Raw genomic sequence first — 14,230 nt, forward strand, 5'->3', positions numbered from 1 at the left:
AATGGTTCATCCCCCGCCCCTCTCTCTCTCTCTCTTGCCCTCTTTTTTTGAAACCATAATATATAATCAAAAGATTGGTAGAAAACCAATGTACAAAGAAAGCATTATGAGGCAAAACTATCTTCCTAAGTCCCACTGAGTTCACTTTCTGTTGACCATCCACCATTGGGTATGTGTCAGCCCTGAAGTGTAGTCTGTATACTGAGTGAGACTCCATTGGAGACACCATATTTTTCCTTTGCTAGCAGTTATCAATTGGAGATAGCTTCTGAGTTAGGGTGTGTGTGTGTGTGGTGGGGGTTGTGTTCATTTTCCCTCTCACCACTGAGATCAGATCTGGCTTATACCTGTGCAGACCCTGTGCATGCTGTCACAGTCCCTGTGAGTTCTGTTGTGACTAGAAGGCCTCAGGTCCTTGGTATCCTCAATACCCATAGGCTCTTAAAGTCTTTCTACTTTATCTTCTGGAAAATTCTCTGAGCCCTGAGGTGAGTAATTTGGTGGAGACATTCCATTTAAGACTGAATGTTCCAAGATCTCTCACTCTCCTCACACTGTCCAGCTACGAGTCTTTATATTTGTTTCCATCAACTTCAGGAGGAGGATTCTACAATGAGAATGAACAAGATACTGATTTATGAATATATTAGAATGTCATAAGGAGGTCATTTGATTTGCACATTCCTTTAGCAGAACACTAGTATTTGTTTTTCCCCTAATACTATGGCCTATCTTGTCTAAGCTCCTTGGCTACCCAACCAGTGTCAGGCATTGGTTCATCAATCTCATAAGGACTTTAAATACAATTGAGTCGTGATGAGTTACTCCCACAACATTTGTGCCACTATTGTACCAGCATATTTTTCAAACAGGTTACTACTATACATTCAAGGGTTTGTAGCAGGGTTGGTTTTTACCTTTCACCTGTAGTAGTCTGCAGAGTACCTTTCTGTACTCTGAGTAGTAATCAGTAGGAGTTAAGGCTATAGATGGGTACCAGCTCAACCTCTCCACATTCATAGAGTTACGTAGGTGTTGTATTCAGCAACATGGTCTTACCATATTCTTCGCAATAGCTTGTGTTGTTTGGAGTTTCTTTTCCCCTCTTCTATTAAAAATAGGTTTTCTTCTCATACAATATGTCCTCACAGTTTTCCCTCCCTCTGTTTCTGCCAGTTCCTCCCCATATCCCCTCCTCCCCAGATCCACTCCCTTTCTATTCATCATTAGAAAGCAACAGGCTGCTAAGAGGTAACAGAAAAACATAACAAAATAAAATAAAATAAGATAAACAAAAACCTATCATATAGAAGTTGGACAATGCAAATCAACAAAAAGAAAGAGCCACAAGAGCAGGGACAAGAATCAGAGGCTCACTCAAATACTCAGGAGACCCATAAAAATACTCAACTAAGGTTGAAGTCTGGCATTTCTAGATAGCCTCTGAGCTCTGTATAAGACGCCCCATACCACCTTTCTCAGCAGGGTTCCCTTCCTGCCTGATCTGGAGAACTCCAGAACATCACATAGCCCTCAGGGAGAATGCAAGATCAACACTTTCCTGATTAAAAAAAAAAAAAAAACCCACTAGCAAGCACCTGGGGATTTCTGGAGAAACCCACCCATTCTAATGAGATGGCTTGGTGTCTTGGCTTTCAATGAATGACCTTTAACTGCACCTGGAGATCCTTTCCCCACTCATAGGATAATTAAGTTCTGCTTTACCTTGCTTATAATAGGGCTGATTTGTTGCATATAGATTAAGTATCCTTAGCATCTCTGGCCCCAGCAAATCAAACACATTCACCCTCAAAACCCCTCCCGTTGCCCAAGGTTTATAATTTCCTGTTTCACATGAAATAAATTTCATCATTTATTCTAGGGAGGGAAGGGCTCCCCTTCTTCCTGAAGGCCACTCTTTTGGACCCCCTCCCCCACCCCCAGCCCTGCAACTCAGCTGCCAACAAGGCAGCCACCACCTGGCTGCCCAGAGTTGCTGCTGTTCATTGGAGTATCAGTATAGATTGCTGCTACAATCTTTCTATCGCTGCTCTGCCCACCCGCTGCAGTGTCCGACTTAGGAACAAAGGCCTAGCTGCCCAAAGCAGCCATTTTTGTCCACTTGGACAAAACAGCGCTTCTGCTTCTGCCTCTCTCAGTTTTTGGAGCCCAGAGTGAGCCTCCATTACCAGCTGCTCACTACGAAGCAGCCACCAAACTGCCCAAGTCAGGCTGGGCCCTTGTTACCGCTTGGGTCAGGTTCCGGAGCTCTGAGCTTTTTTGACCCTGGTGCCCAGAGTGTACTCTTTTCTGCCCAGAGTGTACATTTCTGTTTCCTGTTTGGCCTCAGCAGAGTCATGCAGAACGACACTATAATATATGCATGGAAGACCTACGGCAGACTGTGTCAGCCCTGTGCTTGATGGATGCTTCAGTCTCTGTGGGTTAATATGAGCTTTGCTCAGTTAATTTCAAGGGCCTTCTTCTTCCGGTGTCCTCACTCCCTCTATAGGCATAAGGAGACTGTGCAACTCAGGCGCTGATTCTGTATCCCCACCTCTAATATCTGGTTGCAATCCTTGTCCTGAGGTTCTCTTGTCTCAGTGTTGTGTAAACACTGCTCCCCAATCGTCCCCTGATATGCCAATAAAACAGCTTACAGCCAATCACTGATCAGGGGAGAGAATAGGACTGGACTTCCTGTCTGCCAGGGGACGAAACGGGAATTCAGCCACGGGCAGAGGTCCAGGTGATACCAGGAAAGGAGCTGGAACAGGAAGCCATAAAATGCAAGTACAGGAAGTACACTGGGAGCACTGCGAGGAAGCACAACTAGCTCAGAGGGTTAAAAATAGAGTTAAAAGTGCTCGGTTGTTTTGCCATGAAGCTTATTCAAAGAATATAAATGAGATACTATAATAAAGATTTTAATGCTAGCTGGGGTAAGAGAGAAGCTACAAAACAACCTCACAATTTTAAAAGTGCCAATAGCACCCCTCTGGCTCGTATACTCTTTCTGCAGCCTCTTTTGTTGGGTAAGATTTGATGAAGCTATCCTGCCTACAGATATGTGTTACTAGGTCTCTCTCTCTCTCTCTCTCTCTCTCTCTCTCTCTCTCTCTCTCTCTCTCTCTCTCTCCTCTCTCTCTGTCTCTTCTCTCTCTCCTCTCTCTCTCTTCCTCTCCTCTCCCTCTCTCTCTCTCCTCTCTCTCTCTCCTCTCTCTCTTCCTCTCTCTCTCCCTCTCTCTCTCTCCCTCTCCATAATATCTGACTCTGAATCTCTGTATTTGTTCTCATAAGGGAAAGTTCCCATCTCCTACATAAGGAAGCTTCTCTGATGATGGCTGAATAAGGCACTAATTTATGAGTGTAACAGAATATCATCAGGTGTCACTTTATTGATTTCTTTTAGGTCAGTAGTATTTTGTTTTATCATAAATCTCTGAGCTGCGTAGTCTCTGGTTCTTGGTCATCCAAGTAGAGTCAGGCATAGCTTCCGTCTCATGGGGTGAGGCTTAAGTCAATACAACATTTGTTGATTTCTCGCACAAGTTTTGTGCCACCATTGCCCTACCAAATTTTCAGGCATGACAGATAATAGAATGGGTTTGTGACTGGGTTGGTATTTATGCTCCTTTGTGTGTGTGTGTGTGTGTGTGTCCTATTATGCTTCTTTTTTTTTTTTTTTTTTGTATCCTATAGAGTACCTTCCCATACTAAAGGTGCTAGAACATAAAGGTGAAAGTTCTATGTAGGCACTAGTTTGATTTCTCCATGTTTAATGAGTAACATCTGTGTTGTCCTCAGCAATGGTTGCCTTTAAAACTTTCTGTCAGTTTGTGGAGTGTCACTTATTCTTTTGGAAAGCCCCCTTGGCCAATAACTCAATTGGACATAGCCAAGTCCCTGTACTGAAAACTTTGGTGACAAGAGATAGCCAGTTGGGACTCCATTTGCCTCATTATTTGGATATTTCATTAGAATTGCCTTCATACATAGCAGGAGGTTTCTACTACACTAGGTTTCCATACCAACAGTCAATTCTAGCTACTTTTCCCTGAATTCCCACCATCAATCCTATATTCCTTCCCCCTTCCCCCCTAATCCTCCCATTCCAAAGCCTCATCTACCCCCTGTCCATCATAAAATCTATTCATTTCCCCTTCCTGGAGAGATCTATGACCTTCCAGTCCCTTCCTGTATGGGTATTTCAGTGAGGTCTCTTTGGCCAACAACTCATTTAGACGGTTTAGATGTAATTTGTTCTTTGGCCAACAACTCGTTTAGATGTAATTTGTTCCTGGCATTGGATGTTTTTGATTCGGTAGGGGAAGATGTTTAGCAGTGGCTTACTTCCCCTGTTATTTGTTGATCCTTGTCTAGATTTCTTTCATATGTGTACATATTAAGGGAGTTTTACTCTGTTAGATACCCCAAAAAACCTCTCAACTGGGCATTCATTTTTGCTGTCCTTACCCATATTCCCTCCATTAGCTCTGATTTCCCTCCTACTCCCCATTTGATCCTCCCATTCACCATCCTAGCCCATCCATCTGCAGCTACATAGCTCACTTTTCTAGAGAGAGACTTTCCTCCTCCTTTAGCCATTACTCTATACCTAACCCCTGTGGTTCTATGGTAGCTTGCCTATCATTGAATTAACAAATAACATCTACTTATAATCAAATAAATACTATATTTGCTTTTTTGTATCTCGGTCACCTTGCTCAGGATGACTTTTTTTTTTTTTTTTTTTTTTGGTCACCATCCATGACCTTCAAATTTCATGATTTTGTTGTTGTTGTTGTTGTTTTTTTTTTCAATAGCTGAGTAATACTCCATTGTGTAAATGTAAAATGTTTTAAATTTATCCATTTATCCATCAATGGGCTCCAGGTTGTTTTCAATTTCTGACTATTATAGAGCATCAGTGAACATTGTTGAGTGCATATCTTTGTAATAGTACATAGAATTTTGGGGGTATGTGCCAAAGAGTGGTATAAATTTTTTTTCCAGTTTCTTGTGAAGCAGTTCTGTTTCTTATCTATCTGCAGATTACAAACATTTGTCTTTGTTAATAGTCATATCTGATGTTAGAATATTTTTCTTATCCCCAAATGTTACTCTTTATAATATATCTTCCTCCCTTACAGGAAATATATTCTGTTAAGAGTAGTTAGAACAGGTCTGTAGATGTTCAAGAAGAACATGTCCAACCTCACATTCACGTGTACATATTATATAAAACCTAGAATGATTGTGGCCTTGGAAATCTTGATTTCTTTCTTTTCTTTTCTATTTTTGTAACCTTGGGATTTTTGTTTAATCTTTTTAACAATGTATATTCTTCCCTTGCCCTTTAAGTTAGTGTGAGAATGTTTCATAATAAACTACTTATTTATTTATTTATTTATTTTGGTTTTCCGAGACAGGGTTTCTCTGTGTAGCCTTGGCTGTCTTGGACTCACTTTGTAGACCAGGCTGGCCTTAAACTCACAGCAATCCGCCTGCCTCTGCCTCCTGAGTGCTCGGATTGAAGGCGTGCACCACCACAGCCCGGCATAATAAACTACTTAAAGAGAAGCTTTGGTCAAAACTGGAATGAGAAAGCAAAATCGAAACAAAACAAAATGAAAGAAAACAACAACAACAAAACCAAACCTCTGCTGTCTTTAAAACCCACACTTCACCCACACCATCCGCATGAACACACACTCATTGCTTGATCAGTGTGACCGTGTTTCCATGGGCCGGAGAGTCTCACTACCATGCGAATGGCAGAGTGTGCTCAGCCCAGTCCCTCATGCTGGATGGCGGAGGATCACTTGGCTTCACGTTATCCGGAGGCCTTGGACGGAAGACTCTAGGGTCTTGAAATCCCAAATTGTCATGGCTCCATCAATGCCAGTAGTGCAAACTTTGCTACAATCTTGCTTGTCCACCTCATAAATAGACACTTGAATGATGCTGTTCTGGTGCACTGTCTCCAAGGCTGCGTTGTGGCCCTCCTTCATGGCCCTCTTGTCTATGTTGCAAAAACACTCCAGAGCAGACATGTTGCACTGGATGCTCTGTTTTGGGATGTCTAACTTGGACACAAAGGTCAAACAGCCACCGTTGTCATAGTTAAACAGCATTGAGCAGCAGTCGTAGCCAGCAGTGGTGAACGTCACACTCAGCAGTGGCAGGAACTCTGTTTTCAGAGATGAAACCTGAACACTTTTTGAGGCATCGGTGACAGACACGATGCTGTAGTGGCTGACCCAGGCCAGGCGGCTCCCACTGGCAGAGAAGATGACCTCATGCACCCAGCCACCAGTGCCACTGCCACCAACCTCAGACATCAGTTGACCAAAAGGCATCTTGCTGCCCCAGGGTATGCTGCCTGGCTATCTCATCCACCTCTTTGATGTAGACAGAGAACACTCTACATTTGAAGTCACATGGGCCTGCAGCCAGCAAAACATCGTTGCCAGTCCAAGTTGAGGACCATGGAGTGAATTGGTTTCTTTCTTTCTTTCTTTCTTTCTTTCTTTCTTTCTTTCTTTCTTTTTAAAAAAGATTTTATTTTATATACAGCTGTTCTATCTGCATATGCATCTGCATGACAGAAGAGGGCATTAGATTTCAGTATAGATGGTTGTGAGCCACCATGTGGTTGCTGGGAATTGAACTCAGGGCCTCTAGAAGAACAGACAATGCTTTTATCCACTGAGCCATCTCTCCAGCCCCATGCGAATCAGTTTCTTAATGTGCTTGCTCACCAACCAGTCATTTTCAGACTCAAAGTAACAGACATGATCCGGGCTCCACTCCCCACAGCAAACTTGTTGTCAAGTGGGGACCATTTCACAAAAGTGGCTGCGCGGTTAATCCTCAAGGTCACCAGGGTGGGCTTTTAGATGCCATCTTTCTGACTCCAGACATAGGCGTTGCGATCCGCCTTGCAAGTGACTATACGGTCGCCCTTAGGAGCCCAGTCAATACCTGTGATGTGTCAATTATGTTTGTTCCTCCAGCTCATGAGCTTTCTGCCCACTGACTCCTATTCTTCTTGATGATGTGCACTTCATGATTGTTGCGGCTAAGGGCGATCTGGGTAGGATCCCTGTTCCAGGCGTGGCAGGTGATTGGCTCCAACAGAAAACTGATGCAGAAACAAATTCTTATGGGTTTTCAAAGGTCAGAAAGCTGGGGTGGGGAGGGCCGGAGGGCGGAGCGGATGATTCGTGGACTCTGGTCAGTCGACAGGAACAGGCTCCAGTGGTACAATCCTGATGTCGATAACTATCCCCAGTGGTGTATGTTTATTGTAAGTGTTCATTGACTAGAGTAGCCCCGCCCCCCAGCATTTTACCCTGGGCAAATAATGTTCAAAGTTAGAAAAGAGTAAGCCTATAAGGAAGAAGAGAATTGGTTCCTTTTCATACAATTTTCAAAGCAACCATTATCTAAAAACTTAGCCTCATTGTATTAGTTCTGTTCATTCACTCCCTCACTTTTATATTAAATTCCCCAAATTAATGGATATTGTTCTACTTTCCTTTTATTACTGTGACAAACACCACAATCAAAAGCAACGGGAGGATTTATTTGGCTTACTCTTCCAGATCACCGTTTATTATTTAACTCAGAGCAGGATCTCACATCAGGAATCTGGAGGCAGGAACAGAATTTTAGCATCACATAGGAGCGCTATTTATTGGCTTACCTTTCAGGCTCAGCTTCAGCTACCTTCCTTATACCTATCTGTCCAGGGGTGGCACCTCCCATAGTGGGTTGAGCCCTCCCACATCAATCATCTGTCAAGGACATTTCCCACAAGTTTTCCCATATGCCAATTTGATGGAGAGATTGTTTCAATTGAAGTTCACTCTTCCTCTTCCCAGATTATCCTAGCTGGTGTCGAACTGACAAAAATTTAAGCAGCACGGTTTTAAATTAAAAAAGCTCTGGTGTTTGTTTTGTTTTGTTTTCCTGTAGACAATTGAAACAAAGTGTGTGTGTGTGTGTGTGTGTGTGTGTGTGTGTGTGCTGTGTGTGTGCGTGCAGTGAACTGCTATTCGCTATCACTGTCTTCTGGTCTAGCTAACAACCTGAAAACCTGATTTATTTATTTTTTTGCTAGTGTATATATGGGGATAATGTAGGGAGTAATGGCAAAATAAAATGTAAGGATATTAGAAAATAAAGCGTCCCTGTGTGCTTAAGAGCATAAAATATGCATTAAGCTTTATATTGAATTTTGAGTATGAAACAAGCACTCTTTAAATACAACTGTAGCAAAGGGTAAAGCAATTATATCCATTTATTAAACACTGAAATTTTGTTTAATTTTTAAATAATAAGAATAAAGAAGTAATACATTGTTTGAAACTTTAAAAGCCCAAGTTGTCTGAAAATCTCTGAATTTGAAGAGTACTTATTTTTCTATTCTTTCTGTACCCTTACTTTTTATAGAAATATTACCCTTTAATTTATTTAATTTTTGACATGCAAAACATGGAAAGAGCAAGAACATTGACTAGCTGACAAATGTCAGGGCAAAAATAAGATGTAATTATAGCTTCAGATGATGTCTAAAATTTCCATAGCAAGTAATGCAAGTCTTGGCAGTCAGGGCCAAATAAAATCTAAATTCTGTACTTGGGCAAAAAGATGGAGAATAGCTTTGATATTATATCACCAGTCACATCTTTTAGAATTTAAGAAATATAGAACTAAACTTGAGACTTTCATTATTTAAAAAGTTACAGATGTAAAGTATAAAATTTTCACTAGGTATTAAGCTTAGAAGTGTGTATTTCAGTCACTTTCTCAGGGCTTAGGATAACTGTACATATTTAAATATCTCTTCCCTTACACCAATGTGCTTTTTGTGTAAATGTCCTTCCAGAGATTGATCTTATGACTACATTTACTTTTAAATACTTTTCACACACATTTCTCTAAAATTTTTAACTTTCAGAATTAGTTTTTTTCACATCTATGGAGTTTCTCTTTTAAAGTCTGGGATTATTTATCAGGTGGAATATTTGGGGTTCCTGGTACAAAGTAAATTACAAGTACACCTTTCGAAGTAATCCAAAGACTAAAATCAAATATTTATTTAAACGTATAAGCTGCTCACTAATGTGGCCAACTAGTTCATGTTAAGCTCCTCGAAAAATGTTGCCATATAGTTATAATGTCAAGAATTACAATGCTTGACAAGTGATTTCTGCTTCAAACATATATGCCAAATAAGCATCGTCTAAGCAAAGGACCTATGATTAGGTTACACCTCCAGACAAATCAGGACATTACGGCTGGGACTCAAGCACATTTTTCTGTCTTAATGTTTTATTTTGAGATTAAAAAAGATAATAACTCATTGGACTTTCCCTAGAATAGTGGACCAAGCCTGATGCCACTAGTAATGTTTGCATCAGATGTTTACATAAATATCAGTGCTTCATTATTCTGAAGCATTTGCAAAAACTTATGCTCAAATCAAAATGGGAAGTGTCATCCCTCAATACTTCTCAATTTATCTCCCAGTAACAAAGACATCCTCCTGTAACAAAAAAAAGCATGAAAATCTCAGAAAATGTAGCAATGATAACATATTATTATCAAGTGCATAGTCTGTATCCAAGACCCTCAACTTATCCTCTTTATATCTTCCATAAATGTGCATTTAAAATGAAGGTTTATTTAAAGATCCTGCATTGTGTAAATTTGCCTTGTTTCCTTTAAGTTCCAAAAGTATTGTTTTATTTATAGAGAATTCTACAAGGAGTTTCCTTTTACTTTCAAGATTAAAATGTGTCACTTTTGACTTAAATACATTATCATAATTACTACTCTGAGATGCATATTAATCATATGGTAATATCATTTATATAGTACTTTATATTTATGATTTTATTTTCACATTTAAACATATTGAAAAAAAACATATTGAAAAAATTTTTAATGTACAACATATTTTGAAATATGTATATATTATGGAAGATTGGATATAGCTAATCGATATGGCTTTCTCTACCTACTTATCATTTTTCCTTAATTGTTTCTTATTAGAAAACTAACAGGCATCTAAGGGGTAATAATAAAATATAATGTAATAGGATAAAACAACAAAAAATATGAAAAGGAAAAAACAAAGAAAAGAGCCCCCAAAAGGTACAAAAAACTAAGATGTAGATGCAGAAATACACTCCTCATACTCTCCCATAAAACTACAAAACTAGAAGCCATAACATACATATTCAGGACCTATAGGATAAAATAATAAACAAACGAATAAATACATAAATAAAATTTAAAAAAGAGAAGTTTAAGAAAAAAAAGCCCTGGTATGGCATTATGACACAAGCCAATGTTATCATTAAAAATGAGATGGACTGCAACAGATAGGACATGGAGAGAGAAAGAAAGAGCAGTTTGGATCTGAGTGAGCCATGAAGGTATGGTGAGACAGACTCAGAGAGAGAGGAGGGGCACCTTTAAAGAAAGTGCAAGAGTAAGAGAGAGAGAGCACAGTAGTGGGTCACTGCTTTTATAGTCTGACATACACCTGGCAGCAGATGATGATGTCAGAGGTTGCTAGGCAGCCTATAGGCAGATCAGACTGGCTAGCAGGCTAACAGATCAGCCTGTGAGCTAACAGTCCTCTCTTCTTCTATAAAAAAAAAAAAAAAATGAGGGCATTAGACTGTTTTTTATGCAAGGCAAGTTAAAGCATATAAATGTAGGTTCCTTGGAAACAGCTCTTGGCCTGAGAGAGAGAGAGAGAGAGAGAGAGAGAGAGAGAGAGAGAGAGAGAGAGAGAGAGAGAGAGAGACAGACAGACAGACAGACAGACAGACAGACAGACAGAGACAGAGACAGAGAGTCAGAGAGTGTCCAGATTATATCATGAGGAGGAAGGAGAAGCCCTGGAGAGTTCAGCATAGAGGGTGGGGTATGCCATCCATGTGTTGCAGCAGATAGGGACCAAGGAGTTCTAGGAGAACTTGGAGTTGTTTGTTCTGAATCTGAAGGACACCATTCCAGCCTTTTGTTGATAATAAATGGATAAAGAGCGAAGAAATCAATTATCTTTGACTGCTTTCTGCTGACACTGCGAAAGCAATAAGGCACCAAGAAGGCTGAAATGTTGGCCAGGTGTGGGAAGAGCAGGCTGTTGTATTTGCTGTCCAGGGTCTGAGAACATCTGTGCCTAGGAGGACAATGCAGGTCCAGCGGGCACCATCTGTGAGGTTGGACCGGAGTACCTGTGGTAGCTACTTTGGTAACTGTCTTAGATGTGGATAACCTGGCAAGATACTGAAACATACACGGGCAGAAGACAAAGTTAGTAGGTTAGGGGAAAATTCCCTTTTGGTGGACATTTGAAACTTTTGGGAGAGCGAGCAGAGATGGAATTTTTGGAGCAAAGAAGAGGAAAGCTTGAACATGGGGAATTTCCTTCCATTTACCCCATTGCTGGCACTAATTATAAAGGTCTCCTTTTGGATCCGACCAAGTTTGGTTGTAGAGGCCTGTAAGCTTGGTAGCTCTTAATGTGGGCATAGGGATTTGAAGTTCTCCAGAAGGCATCCCAGAAAAGCCTGGAGGGATGGCGAATGGACTATTCCCAAAGGGAAAGTAGAAGTCAGTGACTTGTCCAAGGTATCCCAAGGACAAGGTTTGACTCAAAGAAATTGGTGCAATCTGTTCCAGTAACTCATCAGCGACGGTGAGAGACCAAGGGCGTGGCCTGAGCACGGTCACTAGTACTAGGAATTCGAACACAAATGAGAGGGAATGGGCAGATGAAACTATGCTGGTAGAGGGAGATCTCACCCAAGAGAGAGATGAAGGGTTTGGATATAGGTTGGCAAGAATGGCAGGAAGCATTTATGTCAACTAGAAGGGAAGACTCAGCAATCAGCCAGTGCTGGCACAATAATGTAGCAATAGGGTAGTTAGGGGAGTCCCAAAACCAGGGTAAGGAGGTGGGGTGGGGGAGGGAGGGAAATCCCACCCTCTGAGATATGCAGTAGTGGGAAACTTAGGCTGTTGATTACAGTACTTATCTGGATTCCATTTGACTGGAGATATGGATTTCCTGGAGCTTAAAATAATCTTTTTAAGTTCATAAAGGAAGATAAACTTAGACATGTTAGCATTACCATTGTTTGTAATCTGCAGTGAAATGCACATTGTAGAAAAAGGTAATAAACATATACCTTTGTGTTACAGCATAGTAGAGTCCTGGGAAAAAGCTTTGAGTTAAAAGAATGAATACTCTTTGAGGTGAGTTTGCCTTACAGATCTTTCTGACATCTGTGAAATGGTAATGTGGGGAGGACAGAAACATCCTGTAGAGTAGAAAGGCTCGCTTGATCTTAATTTTCAGCATCAGTACACAGCGTGAAAGAGGGGCTTTCCCCCTCTATCCAGAAGACTGCATTTATATAAGTCTAGCACAATGAGAAACATTTTTTTATATTATGTATTTAAAAGACAAACCAAAGGAAATTTAAAATCTTGAACATGGAACTATGATATTAGATCATATAGTGGAACTTTTTTTTTTACCATAATTAGATTAATAAATCAGAACTCCATTGATTAATTTGAAAGCTCTAAACAGTTATTATTACAACAATGGCATAGCAAAAGGAAGAAATAAAGCACTCCTTTAGACCTTCCAACCTTTATAACTTCCATCTGCCAACCTTAAAACACCTTCTTAGACCCTCTAGCACCGAAGAACCTCAAATATTCATAACTTGCATGTACCAACCTCAAGTACTTCCTTAGAAGCTTTTTTTTAAACTTAAACTTCTGTATCCTTATCTAATTATTTATCATGAGACACAGGTGAAATTGCTGTGTGCAGTCACTGACCTTTAGCTAAAACAATGGTAAATGGTTGTATCTGAGATCTGTTTTTTAAGTCTGGTAGTAAGGTGGACTGTATTTAGACCTGACAGAAGTAGCTCTAGGTACAAAGCTTAAGGTCTGGTCATCTAAATATGAAGAGGACTGAGAAAGCAACTGAAGCCTGTTCATCATTAACCTGATGTCTGTGAGTAAGGGAAACCTGTTTGGCTTTTCAAAATAAGAGATCTAGTATCCAGTAGTTCTAACTAGCGATGAATTGACTAATGAACTACTATGGTGGATTACTTTGGGCTAATGACCTAATTGCTTGTTCTTTAGCTGTTAAGCTACCACTAGCTTAGCCGTCAATGTGATCAGATCCCCCGAGAAGGAAAAATTGTAATCTAAATGAATCTAATGTGTCAATCAAAATGACAGAGATGACTAGTCAGTCCATATCCCACTACCTAAACAGCTATCCCAGGCTCCTGCGGTTTTCATGGCAACACTGGGAGAGACAATCTGGCCACCAGGAACAGAAGATGAAAGGCTGTTTCTATAGAAGAAGAACACAAAGAACTTGAACTCACCTCATTTTCAGCAATGTGAGACAATAACTCTCTGGGTTTCCACAGTTCAGGCTGGTCTCTAGCAGAGGGCAAGGTGTTGGGGGGCAGTCTTGCCCATTAGTCAACATACCACAATCCAGGCTTGAGGTCATCTGCTATGCGTAAATCTTCTTGCAGACCTTGGGGATCAACTATTAGGACCTGGGAATCTCTGTTTATCACAATAAACTATATATGTTAAACACTATATTCAGCAGATCTCTGACAAGTTAAAGGTTAGCAGCTTTGAGTCAAGCAATCTTTGTCTTTATCTGCTCTAAACTACACTACATAAACAGTTTACTCTATAATTTAGTTTCTAAAAAGTCTGTAGCTTATAAAAGTCTAAAGCTATATTATAGACTAATAACATCATATTCAGAAAACAAGGGTAAATATATATTTATAAGGCAGGGATTTTTAAGCTTTTGAGAATGAAGGTAGGGCAAATTCTAACACTGTAAACAAGTGAATGTCTCTAGAATTGATATATCACAGTTTACAGGGCTGGCAATATAGTAGAACACTGTAGAAAAAGACATGCATGTTGTAAAGATATAATTTTGAATTTATATAAAAATGTGTATCAATTTAAAATGAGGCTGATTGTTTTTTAGTTACCTGTCCCAAAGCATAACATTGAAAGCATAAAACCAGAGACAAGGGAAGCTTAATCCTGCAATTAACTGTACCTCTGTATACTGAACAGCACAAGCTTAGAGGACAAAAGTTGTATTTGGAGTTTAGCAAAGATTTGAATGGGG

At 40.2% G+C, this 14,230-nt stretch overlaps 1 pseudogene; it reads right to left on the reverse strand.

Moving 5' to 3' along the window:
• Nucleotides 1-5,831: 5,831 nt before the first annotated feature.
• On the reverse strand, nt 5,832-7,773 carry LOC127212399 (actin-related protein 2/3 complex subunit 1A-like; annotated as a pseudogene).
• Nucleotides 7,774-14,230: the final 6,457 nt, after the last annotated feature.

Source organism: Acomys russatus, chromosome 30, assembly GCF_903995435.1.
Source record: "Acomys russatus chromosome 30, mAcoRus1.1, whole genome shotgun sequence".
Taxonomy (NCBI): Eukaryota; Metazoa; Chordata; class Mammalia; order Rodentia; family Muridae; genus Acomys; species Acomys russatus.